The sequence below is a fragment of the Hordeum vulgare genome, chromosome 1H (genome assembly GCF_904849725.1).
Source record: "Hordeum vulgare subsp. vulgare chromosome 1H, MorexV3_pseudomolecules_assembly, whole genome shotgun sequence".
Classification (NCBI taxonomy): domain Eukaryota; kingdom Viridiplantae; phylum Streptophyta; class Magnoliopsida; order Poales; family Poaceae; genus Hordeum; species Hordeum vulgare.
In genome coordinates, this window is record NC_058518.1 from 227,320,452 (window position 1) to 227,334,918 (window position 14,467).

A 14,467-nucleotide genomic window follows, 5' to 3' on the forward strand; every position below is an offset into this window, starting at 1 on the left:
CACCTTATCTTGCTTAGAACGACGGTAGTATTATGAGGTGATCTCTCACTAAAATTTCTAGACGAAATTGTGTTCTCCCCGACTGTGCACCGTTGCGACAGTTCTTCATTTCGAGACACCACGTGATGATCGGGTGTGATAGACTCGACGTTCACATACAACGGGTGCAAAAAAGTTGCACACGCGGAACACTTGGGTTAAGCTTGACGAGCCTAGCATGTGCAGACATGGCCTCGGAACACATGAGACCGAAAGGTCGAGCATGAATCGTATAGTTGATATGATTAGCATGGAGATGCTTACCACTGAAACTATTCTCGACTCACGTGATGATCGGACTTGAGATAGTGGATTTGGATCATGTACCACTCAAATGAGTAGAGAGATGTACTTTTTGAGTGGGGGTTCTTAAGTAATACGATTAATTGAATTAATTGTTATAAACATAGTCTAATGGTCTTTGCGAATTACGATGTAGCTTGTGCTATAGCTCTACTGTTTTTATATGTTCCTAGAGAAAATTTAGTTGAAAGTTGATAGTAGCAAACTTTGCAGACTGAGTCTGTAAAACCAAGGATTGTCCTCATTGCTGCGTAGAAGGCTTATGTCCTTAATGCACCACTCGGTGTACTGCACCTCGAGCGTCGTCTGTAGATGTTGTGAACATCCAACATACACGTTTCTGATGACTACACGATAGTTCAGTACAAAATACTTAATGTCTTAGAAGCAAGGCGCCGAAGACGTTTTGAAACGTCGCGGAACATAAGAGATGTTCTAAACAGATGAAATTGTGATTTGATGCTTGTGCCCTTGTTAAGAGGTATGAGACCTCCGACAAGATTCTTTGTCCACGAAGTAGAGGAGAAAGGCTCAATCATTGAGCGTGTGCTCAGATTATCTCAGTACGACAATCGCTTGAATCAAGTGGGAGTTGATCTTCCAGATAAGATAGTGATGGTTCTCCAAAGTCACTGCCACCAAGCTGTGAGAGCTTCGTGATGAACTATGACATATCAAGGATAGATACAATGATCCTTGAGCGATTCGCGATGTTTGACACTGCGAAAGTAGAAATCAAGAAGGAGCATCAATAGTCGATGGTTAGTAAAACCACTAAGTTTCGAGAAAGGCAAGGGCTAGAAGGTATACTTCGTGAAACGGCAAAGCAGTTGCTGCACTAATGAAGAGACCCCATATTAAACCCAAGCCCGGGACTTAGTGCTTCTGTTATGAGGGGAACGGTCACTGAGCGGAGCAACTCTAGATACTTGGTAGATAAGAAGGCTGACAAAAGTCGAAAGAAGTATATTTGATATACATGATGTTGATGTGTACTTTACTAGTACTCCTAGTAGCACGAGGGTATTGGATACCGGTTCGGTTGCTAAGTGATTAGTAACACGAAATGAAAGCTACGACATAAACGAAGACTAGCTAAAGGAGAGGTGATGATACGTGTTGGAAATGTTTCCAATGCTGATATGATCAAACGTCGCACACTCCCTCTACCATCGGGATTGGTGTTAAACCTAAATAATTGTTATTTGGTGCTTGCGTTAAGCATGAACATGATTGGATCGTGTTTATTGCAATACGATTATTCATTTAAAGAGAATAATGGTTACTCTATTTGCTTGAATAATCACCTTCAATGGTTTATTGAATCTCGATCATAGTGTTACACATGTTCATGATATTGGTGCCAAAAGATACGAGGTAATGATGATAGTACCACTTACTTGTGGCAGTGCCGCTTGAGTCATGTTGGTATAAATTGCATGAAGAGGCTCCATGCTGATGGATCTTTATACTCACTTGATTTTGAATCACTAGTGACATGCAAATCATACCACATGAGCAAGGCCTTGTTTTCATTGAGATGAAACAAGATAGTAACTTGTTGGAAGTGATACATTTTGATGTATGCAGTCCAATGGGTGACGAGGCACGCAGTGGATATCATTATGTTCTTACTTCAATGACAATTTGAGTACATACAAGAGTATTTACTTAATGAATCACAAGTCTGAAATATTGAAAAGTTCAATTCTGTTTCAGGAGTGAAGTTTGTTGTAACAAGAGGACAAACTGTCTACGATATGACCATAGAAATGAATATGTGAGTTACGAGTTTTGGTACGCAGTTAAGACAATGTGGAAATTGTTTCGCAGTTCATGCCACCTGGAACATCATAGTGTGATGATGTGTCTGAATGTCATAGCCACGCACTATTTGGTATGGTGCATGCTCTTATCGAATTACCACTATCGTTTATGGGTTATGCATTAGAGACAACCGCATTCACTTTAAATAGGGCACCGCGTATTTCCGTTGAGATGACACAGTATAGACTGAGGTTTAGAGAAATCTAAACTGTCGTTTCTTGAAAGTTTGGGGCTTCGACACTTATGTGAAAAGTTTCAGTCTGATAAGCTCGAACCCAAAGAGGATAAATGCATCTTCATAGGATATCCAAAACAGTTGGATAGATCTCCTATCTCAGATCCGGAAGCAAAGTGTTTGTTTCTAGAAACGGGTTCTTTCTTGAGGAAAGGTTTCTCTCGAAAGAATTGAGTGGGAGGGTGATAGAACTTGATGAGGTTATTGAACCATCACTTCGACTAGTGTGTAGCAGGGCACAGGAAGTTGTTCCTGTGGCGCCTACACCAATTGAAGTCGAAGCTCATGATGGTGATCATTGAGCTTCTGATCAAGTTACTACAAACCTCGTAGGTCGACAAGGTCGCGTACTACTACAGAGTGGTATGGTAACCCTCTCTTGGAGGTCATGTTGTTGAACAATAATGAACCTGCGAGCTATGGAGAAGCGATGGTGGGCCCGGATTCTGAAAAATGGCTGGAGGCCATGAAATCCGAGAGAGGATCCATGTATGAAAACAAAGTGTAGACTTTGGAAGAACTACTTGATGGTCGTAGGACTATTGATTAAAGATGGATCTTTAAAAGGAAGACAGACGACGATGGTGATAAGTCACTATTAAGAAAAGCTCGACTTGTCGCAAAGATGTTTCCGACATGATCAAGCAGTTGACTATGGTGAGACTTTCTCACTCATATATATGCTAAAAGTCTGTTAGAATTATGTTAGTAGTTGTTGCATTATTTTTGAAATATTGCACATAGGATGTCAAAACATTGTTTCCTCGACGGTTTCCTTGAGCAAACATTGTATGTGATACAACCAGAAGGTTTTGTCGATCCTAAAGATACTAACAAGTATGCAAGCTCCAACGATCCTTCAATGGACTGGTGCAAGCATCTCGGAGTTGGAATATACACTTTGATGAGATGATCAAAGATTTTGGGTTTGTACAAGGTTTATGAGAAACTTGTATTTCCAAAGAAGTGAGTGGGAGCACTATAGAATTTCTGATAAGAATATGTGGTTGACATATTGTTGATCAGAAGTAATGTAGAATTTCTGTGAAGCATAAAAGGTTGTTTGAAAGGAGTTTTTCAAAGGAATACCTGGATTGAGCTACTTGAACGTTGAGCATCAAGATCTATGGAGATAGATCAAACGCTTAATAGAAGTTTCAACAAGATGCATGCCTTGACAAGTTTTTGAAGGAATTCGAAATAGATCGGCAAAGAAGGAGTTCTTGACTGTCTTGTAAGGTGTGAATTTGAGTAAGACTCAAAACCCGACCACTGCAGAATAAAGAGAATAGACGAAGGTCGTCTTCTGTGACTTAGCCATAGACTCTAAAGTATGCCATGCTGAGTACCGCACCTGATGTGTGCCTTGCAGCAAGTCTGTTAAGAGGTACACAGAGTGATCCAGGATTGAATCACTGATCGGCGGTCAAAGTTATCCTTAGTAACTAAATAGACTAAGGAATTTTTCTCGATTATGGAGGTGGTTAAAGAGTTCGTCGTAAAGGGTTACGTCAATGCAAGCTTTAAAACTAATCCGAATAACTATGAGTAGTGAAACGGATTCATATAGTAGAGTAGATATTTGGAGCATTTTCGAATAGCACGTAGTAGCAGCATCTATAAGATGACATAAAGATTTGTAAAGAACGCACGGATCTGAAAGTTTCAGAACCATTGACTAAAACTTCTCTCACGAGCAAGACGTGATCAAACCCCAGAACTATATGGGTGTTGGATTCGTTGAAATCACATGGTGACGTGAACTAGATTATTGACTCTAGTACAAGTGGGAGACTGTTGGAAATATGCCCTAGAGGCAATAATAATTAGTTATTATTATATTTCTTTGTTCATGATAATCATTTATTATCCATGCTATAATTGTATTGATTGGAAACACAATACTTGTGTGAATACATAGACAAAACACTATCCCTAGTAAGCCTCTAGTTGACTACCTCGTTGATCAAAGATGGTCAAGGTTTCCTAGCCATAGGCAAGTGTTGTTACTTGATAACGGGATCACATCATTAGGAGAATCATGTGATGGACTAGACCCAAACTAATAGACGTAGCATGTTGATCGTGTCATTTTGTTGCTACTGTTTTCTGCGTGTGAAGTATTTGTTCCTATGACCATGAGATCATATAACTCACTGACACCGGAGGAATGCTTTGTGTGTATCAAACGTCGCAACGTAACTGGGTGACTATAAAGATGCTCTACAGGTATCTCCGAAGGTGTTCGTTGAGTTAGTATGGATCAAGACTGGGATTTGTCACTCCGTATGAAGGAGAGGTATCTCGGGGCCCACTCGGTAATACAACATCACACACAAGCCTTGCAAGCAATGTGACTTAGTGTAAGTTGCGGGATCTTGTATTACGGAACGAGTAAAGAGAATTGCCGGTAAACGATATTGAAATACGTATGCGGATACTGAGGATCGAATCTCGTGCAAGTAACATACCGAAGGACAAAGGGAATGACATACGGGATTATATGAATCCTTGGCATTGAGGTTCAAATGATAAGATCTTTGTAGAATATGTAGGATCCAATATGGGCATCTAGGTCCCGCTATTGGATATTGACCGAGGAGTCTCTCGGGTCATGTCTACATAGTTCTCGAACCCGCAGGGTCTGCACACTTAAGGTTCGACGTTGTTTTATGCGTATTTGAGTTATATGGTTGGTTACTGAATGTTGTTCGGAGTCCCGGATGAGATCACGGACATCACGAGGGTTTCCGGAATGGTCCGGAAATGAAGATTGATATATAGGATAACCTCATTTGGTTACCGGAAGGTTTTCGTGCATTACCGAAAAAGTTTCGGGCTCATCGGTGGTGTACTGGGAGTGCCGGGAGGGGTGCCGGGGACCATCAGGAGGGGTGTCACGCCCCAAGGGGTCTTGTGGGCTATGGGAAGAGATAAACCAGCCCCTAGTGGGCTGGAATAAGTTCCCACTAAGGCCCATAAGGTTTGAGAAGGAAAAAACACAAGGTGGAAAGAGTTTCCAAGTGGGAAGGTGGAATCCTACTCCAAGTAGGATTGGAGTAGGACTCCTCCACCTCCAATTTCATCCAAACCTTTACGTTTTGAGGCTGCCTCCTCCCGTCCCTCCCTCCTATATATAGTGGGGATTTAGGGCTGATTTGAGACAACTTTGCCACGGCAGCCCGACCACATACCTCCATGGTTTTTCCTCTAGATCGCGTTTCTGTGGAGCTCGGGTGGAGCCCTGCTGAGATTACATCACCACCAACCTCCGGAGTGCCGTCACGCTGCCGGAGAACTCATATATCTCCCCGTTTCTCTTGCTGGTTAAAGAAGGCCGAGATCATCGTCGAGCTATACGTGTGCTGAACGCGGAGGTTCCGTCCGTTCGGCACTAGATCGGAGCGGATCGTGGGACGGATCGCGAGACGGTTCGTGGGACGGTTCGCGGGGCGGATCGAGCGACGTGAGGACGTTCCACTACATCAACCGCGTTTCTTAACGCTTCTGCTGTGCGATCTACAAGGGTACGTAGATCGGAAATCCCCTCTCGTAGATGGACATCACCATGATAGGTCTTCGTGCGCGTAGGAAAACTTTTGTTTCCCATGCGACGTTCCCCAACACCTAGGACTTAAGCGACGGATTGCTCGGTCTCGTACTCACTCTCCTCGGGGTCTTATTCCTTGTCATCATATGTGCGGGCGTCATCTCCCATTAAGGGTGTGGGCGAAGGAAGAGGTTCATCACGTCGGCGCTTCGTCGGAGAAGCGATGAAGAGATCCCTATAGTCCTTCGCTGTCATGCGACAACTCCAAATAGGGGTGACTCTGAACAGGCTTTCCTCAAAGTGCTCAATCCTTCTTTTTCTTGATCGTCTTCATCTTTGCTTGACTGAGTAGCTCTTGTACATGATGGAGTTCTTGACAAATCATTAATGATTCCATCTGCGTACTTGACACTTCTCCAAGCTGTCGTCTAGAAGTAGGAGAAAGCTAGACTCCAGAAGAGTCTTAGGTACTACGACCATCTACAAGGTTTTGGGAGAGGTGTTAGAAAGGTTTGAATGGTATAGGAAAAGAGGTAAGGGTGTATAAAACCCTAAGTGTAAGATCTAGGTGTGTTATTCGTCCCAGCTAACGTCCATGCTACCTAAGGCTACCTACAGCCAGGATGGCTCTGATACCAGCTCTGTGGGCACCCCGACTTACGAGTCGAGATCCCGAATGAACATGTACAGGGATCCCAGGGATCAATTCTCACTGAACACACATATACTAAATAACAAGAGTCTTACATCCATAAATGACGTTTGTTACAGGTAAGGACCACTATGGTCAAGTCTTACATAGATAGGGCCTTGAAGGCCAATCACACCAACTCAACTAATAGCGGAAATCTGGGTAGATAACGTGAACCCATGCCATCAGCCTTAACCAACAGGCATTGTGAGTGGGAAGTTTCCTACTTCGCGTGACCTTCTCCGACGACAAATTCTTCTCTGTACTCTGGTTCTTCCAGGTCTGGTCAAATGAAATAACCAGTGGCAAGCCAATGAGTACTTTGAATGTACTCGCAAGCAACCCATGCTGTGGAACAAGGTATAATGCAACATGGTATATCTCTCGTATGCAATCTTTGTGGAATGTAGGTTTTTCTTTAAGTGCAGTACATGGTCAAGCGTAGGTATATTCATTCATCATAAGGTAGATGGTAATCATAAAAAAGGTTACAAATATGAACATATCTGCTGAGGGCTGAACACCTCAGGTTCACCCTCTATGCGAAGTCACCGGACTTGACAATGTTATCATTCTTAACCACCCACACACTCACACATGGATTATGCGGGAACGAGTGGAGTAGTTTAAGCACGACTACCGAACTGTCCTTGACCATGGACATGGCTATTCGAATAGTTTTACACTCCTGCAGAGGTTGTGCGTTGTACCCACGAGATCCGGGAAACTTCCATGTCATCCACGTCATGCGGTATATAACATACCCGAGGTAAGTACCTAATCATTGTTTTTCCCCTGACGACACTAGACAAAGAGTCTACTCGATTGGTACCTAGACAACATGATTCATATCTTACGAGCACCAACTCTAGACCGTATCATCCATACAGGGACCAACGGTGTGCCCGACACATGTAAAAACAACATAGTCGTCCTTCGTGTCACGACCCCGACACGAGAGTGACCATATCACTCTCGCCACTAGTAATGAGGGCTCTTTGCTAGCACCGACCAGAGTAATCAACAAAGCCCCACCCCATAAATGGGTATCGTGGTCGCACATGTAAGGTTGGGACGGTCGACAAATCATAAATCTAATCTCGTTCCTGAAACCACTCACAAAAAACTTCTCTTGGTACATCACTTTCTTCTCAAGTGGTCACCCATGTCAACACCATCACCCTCGGGCATTAGTGGCTCCCGACGGGGTTTTCGAAAAGTCTTTGTAATCACCTCTATGTTACCATCACCATGCATATGTTCATCCTATGCGTAGCAGTACTATCTACTTGGCAACTTTTTCATCAGTGTGACCCTCATAGATGGTAAGGTCATGATCAATGCATGTGCTCCAGAGGAGACATCGGTAACACCATACCGAGGGTTACCAGCTAAATCATGATCATATGCATCAGAATAAAGTAATCAACATGCCATGCATAAAATATTTTCTCAAACATGGTCAAAGGGCTTCTTGCCTTGATCAGCTAGGTATCCGGCGTCTTCGAGGTGTTTGGTCCCAAGTCCTTCGTCAAATGCATGATCTAGAGTTGAATGATCTGCGACGGAGGCCTTCAGGACGATGTTGAAGACGACGCTCAGAGGATAGAGAAGGTTGGGGAAAAGGTGGAGGAGGACCAGGGAGCTCTTGCGGTCTCAGAGGAGGTGGAAGGAGCTCCGGAGCGTGCCCATGTCCCGAGATCGACGGAGCCCAGATGCGGTGATGCCTCGGTCGATCTCAAGCCCTGGTGCCCGTTTAGCTCAAAGGGACACTGGTGGTGGTTGATTGGAGACTATAGAGGGGTGGTGGAGGTGCGTGGAAGAGCTGGGGGGCCTTTATATAGGTGGGCGATGATCCACCAAAGCGTGGTGCGCTGGCGATGCTGTTGTAGTGGCCAGAGGGGGACAGAGAGCTCGGGAGCGAGCCCGTGGTTTTGGACCACAAGAGATCTTCAGGAGTACTGGGGACATGCTCTTGGGGCGTCGCGGTGCCGGAGCTCTTCTGGTCGGTTCGGGCACGCGTGGGCGTGCGTCGCCTCGCGCAGAGGAGAGGGGTAAAAGAGGGGCCCGATGCTGCCCTGGACTCGGCCGACGATGTGGCCAAAGAGGGGCAACGGGAGGGAGCAGGAACTGGCCATGGTTGGCCTCCCTGTAGCGTGTCCAGAGCGCAGCTTTGGCATACCGTGGCATGCTGGCGCGCTGTGGCGCGATTGGCCATGTCTGGGGCAGTCTGGGGTGTGGTAGATGCCCTATGAGTCCTTAGAGCTGAGGGGAATCAAGCTGGTCAAAAGGTGGTGTGATAAATAGATGTTGTCAGCATTGGTTCAGTGGGTAAATTGGTGATTTTGGCTCCCTCTTAATGAATTGGTGCTAGATCTTTGGGTTGCAGCCATGGGGAGGCACATGCAACCTGTGATACAAGTTTGGAGTGAAGGGTGTAAGTGTTGGGGTTTCTAGTTGCTAGTTTTCTAAACTGGCAAAAGGTGTTTGATCCTGGTTTGGGGAATTTAACCTCCTCCAATGGCTTTGAAAGTTAACAGGAATGGATGGTGGACATAAATAGGACGTTTTACCAAATTTGAGTTGAATTGAACAAGTTTCACAATGTTGTAAATACCCCCGAATGGGAAGATCTGCACTCTTGTTAGCAATTCTGGTCAAATTAATTCCCACAAATCCAATTCCTGGCATACCCCTCTTATCTAGGGTATTGAGCACTCGTGCAAAGTTTGAGACCAATTGGACAAACTTGGAAATGTGTAGTTCATTCAAGTTGGTTCTAGACAGGAAGTGTTCCTGGATTATTTGGTGAACCAAACCACCGTGGATGGAGGTGAAACTTGGTATTATCACCAAATATAGCATGTGGGACATGCTAGAATTTTCGTAGAATTTATTGAGAATATTTCCTTTGGAAATATTTCAAAAGGTCAAAATAGACAGACATGGTCTTCAATGGTTTAGTCAAATATTTTGAACATGAAAAGGGGTTGAAACTCTTATGTATGGAAAATATATGTCATGAGAGTCTTCCTAAATTTTATCAGATTTTTCTAAGGTAGTAAAATAAGTTTTCACCGAGAAATGTTATTTCTAGCCTTAGAAAAGGGCATATACATAAAATATAAAAATGGCTTTAAAACAATTAATTTATGGTTTTGAAGAGTTATTTTAATAATAGAATCTGAATAAAACCTTTGGGTAAAAGCACTCCCGTTAAATCAGGAACTTGTAGTGTAAATCCCAAAGCAGGGGTTTAAAGCTACAAAAATAATAAAAGGTTTTTTTTGTAGAAATAACATGTTATAAAAATTGTTTTTGGTCATCCGCTCACAATCCACTACAAGAAATAAGGTCAATTATGACTCCCTATATTGGTCATTGATTAGTAATTGTTGTCGTTTATTGACCTTTATTGACAAAATTTACAACGTCAACAGTTGGCCGTCAAGAATGAACAAACATGACCTTTCTAAAATTTTGGTCGTAGGTCTCTATCGACCAAAATTTTGGTTTGGTCATTACCCATTTGTGTGAGCCACGTAGGATCTGACGTGGCTTTGCTAGTGACCAAATGGAATCATCATAAATTTCAGATCCTGGCCCAATACCTATTTTACTATTGAAAACGTCTGATTTGTTTGGGTTGAAGTATTTTTTTTGCTAGAAGCACACATATTTCAGGATAGGCCCATTAAAAATAAGTACAACAGAATAAAAGATTGCAAATAAAATGTATATTTTATTTCAGTAGCATATCACATAAATACAAACATCATCCACCGACTCCAGGCATTAAGGTTCAACGCCTAACAAGGGCACATCAAAATAATTTTACATGTGCACAAGAGAATATTTCTACAAGTGCAATTGCACGGAAAAAGGACCCACCAAGTGCATAATGGCACATAAAGAGAGTTCCACACAGATTGGATGAGAACCACAAGTTTCTTTTCATCCTCTTCCTCTGCACAATATGCTCTTGCCATTGCCGCCTGCAAGAAGAAAATGATGGTAAGGCTTTCAGACCAAGGAAACTAGTAAAATTACACGCACGATAACCAATGATAAAATGGTAGAAAATTATTTTCTCATTCATCTAGTTATGACTTATGACAACAAAGATTGAATGTGCTTAATTGCCTTGCAGGAAGGTTAAGGGCAGGGATTCACAAGTTGGCAGCTGCCCCACGGTTGCATTTATTTCCACCCACACACAGGCTAACTAATTTGCATGCATGTCTGATTTCTAGTGTCTCCCAGATCTCTTCAATTCATAATTTTTTTGTCAAAGAATTTGTACGAATGTTTACGGCCTCATTTTAGGTTGCTCAAAATCAACTGAGTGCACTAGGCATCCATAGTTATGAAATGATTCTGGATTTTTGTTTGGTAAATTTTCTGGAATATCTAATTTGTGCGTGTATCTGTCAGCCATCGTAACGATTTGTTTATCCAAAAGTTTAAAAATAGCATAGTTCGTTCTCTACACTGAATTTTAACTTTTATGTGTATTGTATATATACACACACGAGAAGAAGGTATTTAATTAGCAATTTTTTGCGGAAATTTAATTAGTAATTTGCTGGTATAGAAAGATGAATATATTATTACTAGACATCAAGTAGTTCTTACATTTGCTATAAACAATATATTATATAATGACATCAAGTAGTTCTAACATGTAAAAGTATATGTACAATGGGTTGGACCTGTTATGTTGTCACGTTAGATGCATATATAGAGGTATAACGTACAGGAATCGTGAAGGCATGCATTGATCCGAATATACTTCACCCAGGATTACAATACAAAAGAGCGCAAAAAAATTGCAATTGGAAAAAGAGACGGGTATAAAAGTCATGCATGACCATGCAGGATCACATGCATGTACTAGAATTAAGGGTCCTTTCCTTAAATGTTAGAATTTAGTCAATTATGGTTGGCAAGATAATACTGTAACTACTAATTGGCCGGTCATGTACATGCTTAAGAAGAAACTAATAAATGGGATTGAGGGCCAAAACTTAGGCGCACCAATTTTGATCCAATTTTGTAGGAGTAAAGATGAGGGAGATCCATAGATACAGTATGTTGTATATGTTTGGTAACCTGAATGTTGTATATGTTCCCATCAGGAGCTCTAGCTTCATAACTTTAGAGATCCTGCTTCTGAAATTGTTCACAAATTTCTCTGGTATGTTCTGCAAAAACAAACAACAAAGCAATCAGCAAATTACATATGTCTGATCAAGAAGACATTTCATCAGGACAGCTAGAAGGGCATTGTTCATCTAGGGTCTTACCATTACGTGACAGAAATTGCCATGAGCCTCAAGAAATGCTTCTGCCTATCATCCATGTGATGCCAATAGAAATGCACATCGCCCATCTAGACCCAAGGACTATCTTGTTTAAATCCTTGATAGCCTGAACATTGTATATGTTTCCATCAGGAGATTCTAGCTTGATAGCTTGAGATATTTGACCTTTGAAATTCTGCACAAACTTCTGCAGAATGGCCTACACGAACAAGAAAACAACAAAATTATCATTCTGAGACAGGACAACATTCCATCTGAAGCACAGAAAGGGTATGGATGCACCAGGGCTTGCCATTTTTTCTTGGAAGTTGCCAACCATGCACTTGAAGAACTACTTCTGGGTATTATCCATATGACACCAATAGTAATGTGAATCGCAACCCTCACATCTTTGAAAGGATGTGCTTCTGATGTTGTGACCACTCCTGTTACCTTGCTCATGGTCTTGATCCGGCGCCATGACAAATGTAATTACTAGGAAGTCAAGGGAACAAGATACCTCAGCCTCAAAATATATATTTATATATATATTTATACCTCAGCCTAAAATATGAAGATGTAGTAGTGTGTGTTATTATGAGCAGTTGGTTTCAACCTCACATGGATGCATCTATTTGATGTCAGATAAATCAAAGAAAGATGTCCAATACTGGAGCATGTTTTTTTAGAACAAACAAAAACTAAAGTATGTGCTTGAGGCGATCTATAGATATAGCAAGTTATTGAACTACTAGTAGAAAGACAAGAAGCCTCTCTTATCTTTGCAAACAGCAGATGCTTCTTTCAGAGTAAAATAGGAAGATGTAGTAATATGTGTTAATATCATCAGTATGTTCCAACTTCACATGGATGCACATATTTAATGCCTGATAAATGAAAGAAAATGTCTAAAACTAGAGTCGTTTTTTCATTTCAGAACAAATAGAACGTAAGCTATGCACTTCAGTATCCTGTGTGCCACCATAAACATGATCTTAAACTGCAACAAGTTTATGCTCTAACTCTAAGGATGTAGAGAGTAGAAAGACCAGAAGGTTCTTACCTTGTCAAGAGCCAATACTTCGGCAGAGAAGCAACCACAATGGCAAGGACGCCCAAGCCCAGAGCAAAAGGGCATACATATATGCAGATGTGCACCATACCAGCTGGCACTTGTGGGTCTTGTTCTTGCAGTGCCATCATAATGGAATTTGTAGCAGCAAACAATCAACAAAATTCCGAGATGCACATAACGGAATTCTAATATACTGAATTTGTAGCAGCAATCAAGAACTTAAAATTCAGAGAGGCACATAATGGAATTCTAATATACTGAATTTGTAGCAGCAAGCAAGAACTCAAGAAAACTTAGAGAGGCACATAACAGTATTCTAATATACTCACAAATTACGACAGGCATGTAACTAGTTTCTGCAACTGAATTTGTAGCAGCAAGCAAGCAAGCACTCAAAAAAATTCAGACACACATGTAGCAAACTTCTGCAACTGTATTTTAAGCAGCAAGCAAGTAAGCAAATCAGTTGGCGAGCAATGCAATGTCTATCCCTTTCAGAAGTCAGAAGCAGAGCAGGTATGTTGTCTGACAACAGTAGCAGCACTGAACAAAATAAATTCTAATGACAGGCATGTAACCAATTCTGATGACTTCTGCAACCAATTTCTGATGACAGCGCCGAGGGAGTGGCCCGTGAAGGTGAGCGTGTAGTCGGGGTACCAGTCGAGGAGGTTCCGAAGCAGGTCGCACTCCTTGTCGAGCACCCAGCCGGAGGCCTGGAGGATGCCGTTGTGGACTTAGCCACCGTCGAAGCGGCGCTTGCCGAGGCGGTTGTCGAGAAGGAGCACGTAGTTGGACTCACGACCGAGGTTGAGGCCCCGAAGCAGCCGAGGTCGAGGTAAAGCAGGTAGGGCGTGACCCGGCCCCCGGTGTCGGCGTAGGTGCGGCGGCGCACGACATTGAAGGGGTCGAGGAGTGGGGCGGCGAGGTCAGGCTCGTAGTTGGCCATGACGAGGCGGCACATACGGCAAACGGGCGCAAAGTTGGCGGCGGCGGCGTGGCCCCAGGTGGCGCTGTCGTGCTAGCCGGTGTGGACACACCGCTTCCACGCCCACCGTGCGCACCCCAGGCAGTAGACGCACTCCAGCAGCGGCAGCCCGCACGTTAGTGACATGCATGGAAATTCCGTCGAGCAAGCGGCGTGCGGATGTGGCAGATCCCGACAAACCTAGAGGTGGTGGTCGAAACCCTAGCCATGGGTGAGACACAGAGAGATCACGGGGGAGAAGGGGGCTCTCTCATTTTTTCCCATTCCAATTATTCTAAGAGAGGTGAATGTGAGACGTCAGATCGGTAAGACGTGAACGACTCAGATTGTCTACAGGGGGTGATCCGTGGGAAGAGTTTTCTGCATCTTGATTGGTTCGAGATTTAACATGTACATGGACAGATGCATACCAAGTTTGTTTATGCACATTTCCTCTTAAAAGAAAAAAATCGTCAT

General features: G+C 42.9%; 1 pseudogene; it reads right to left on the reverse strand.

The window, feature by feature from the left end:
• Nucleotides 1-13,517: 13,517 nt before the first annotated feature.
• LOC123398174 lies at nt 13,518-14,137 on the reverse strand (annotated as a pseudogene).
• Between the last annotated feature and the right edge of the window lie 330 nt (nt 14,138-14,467).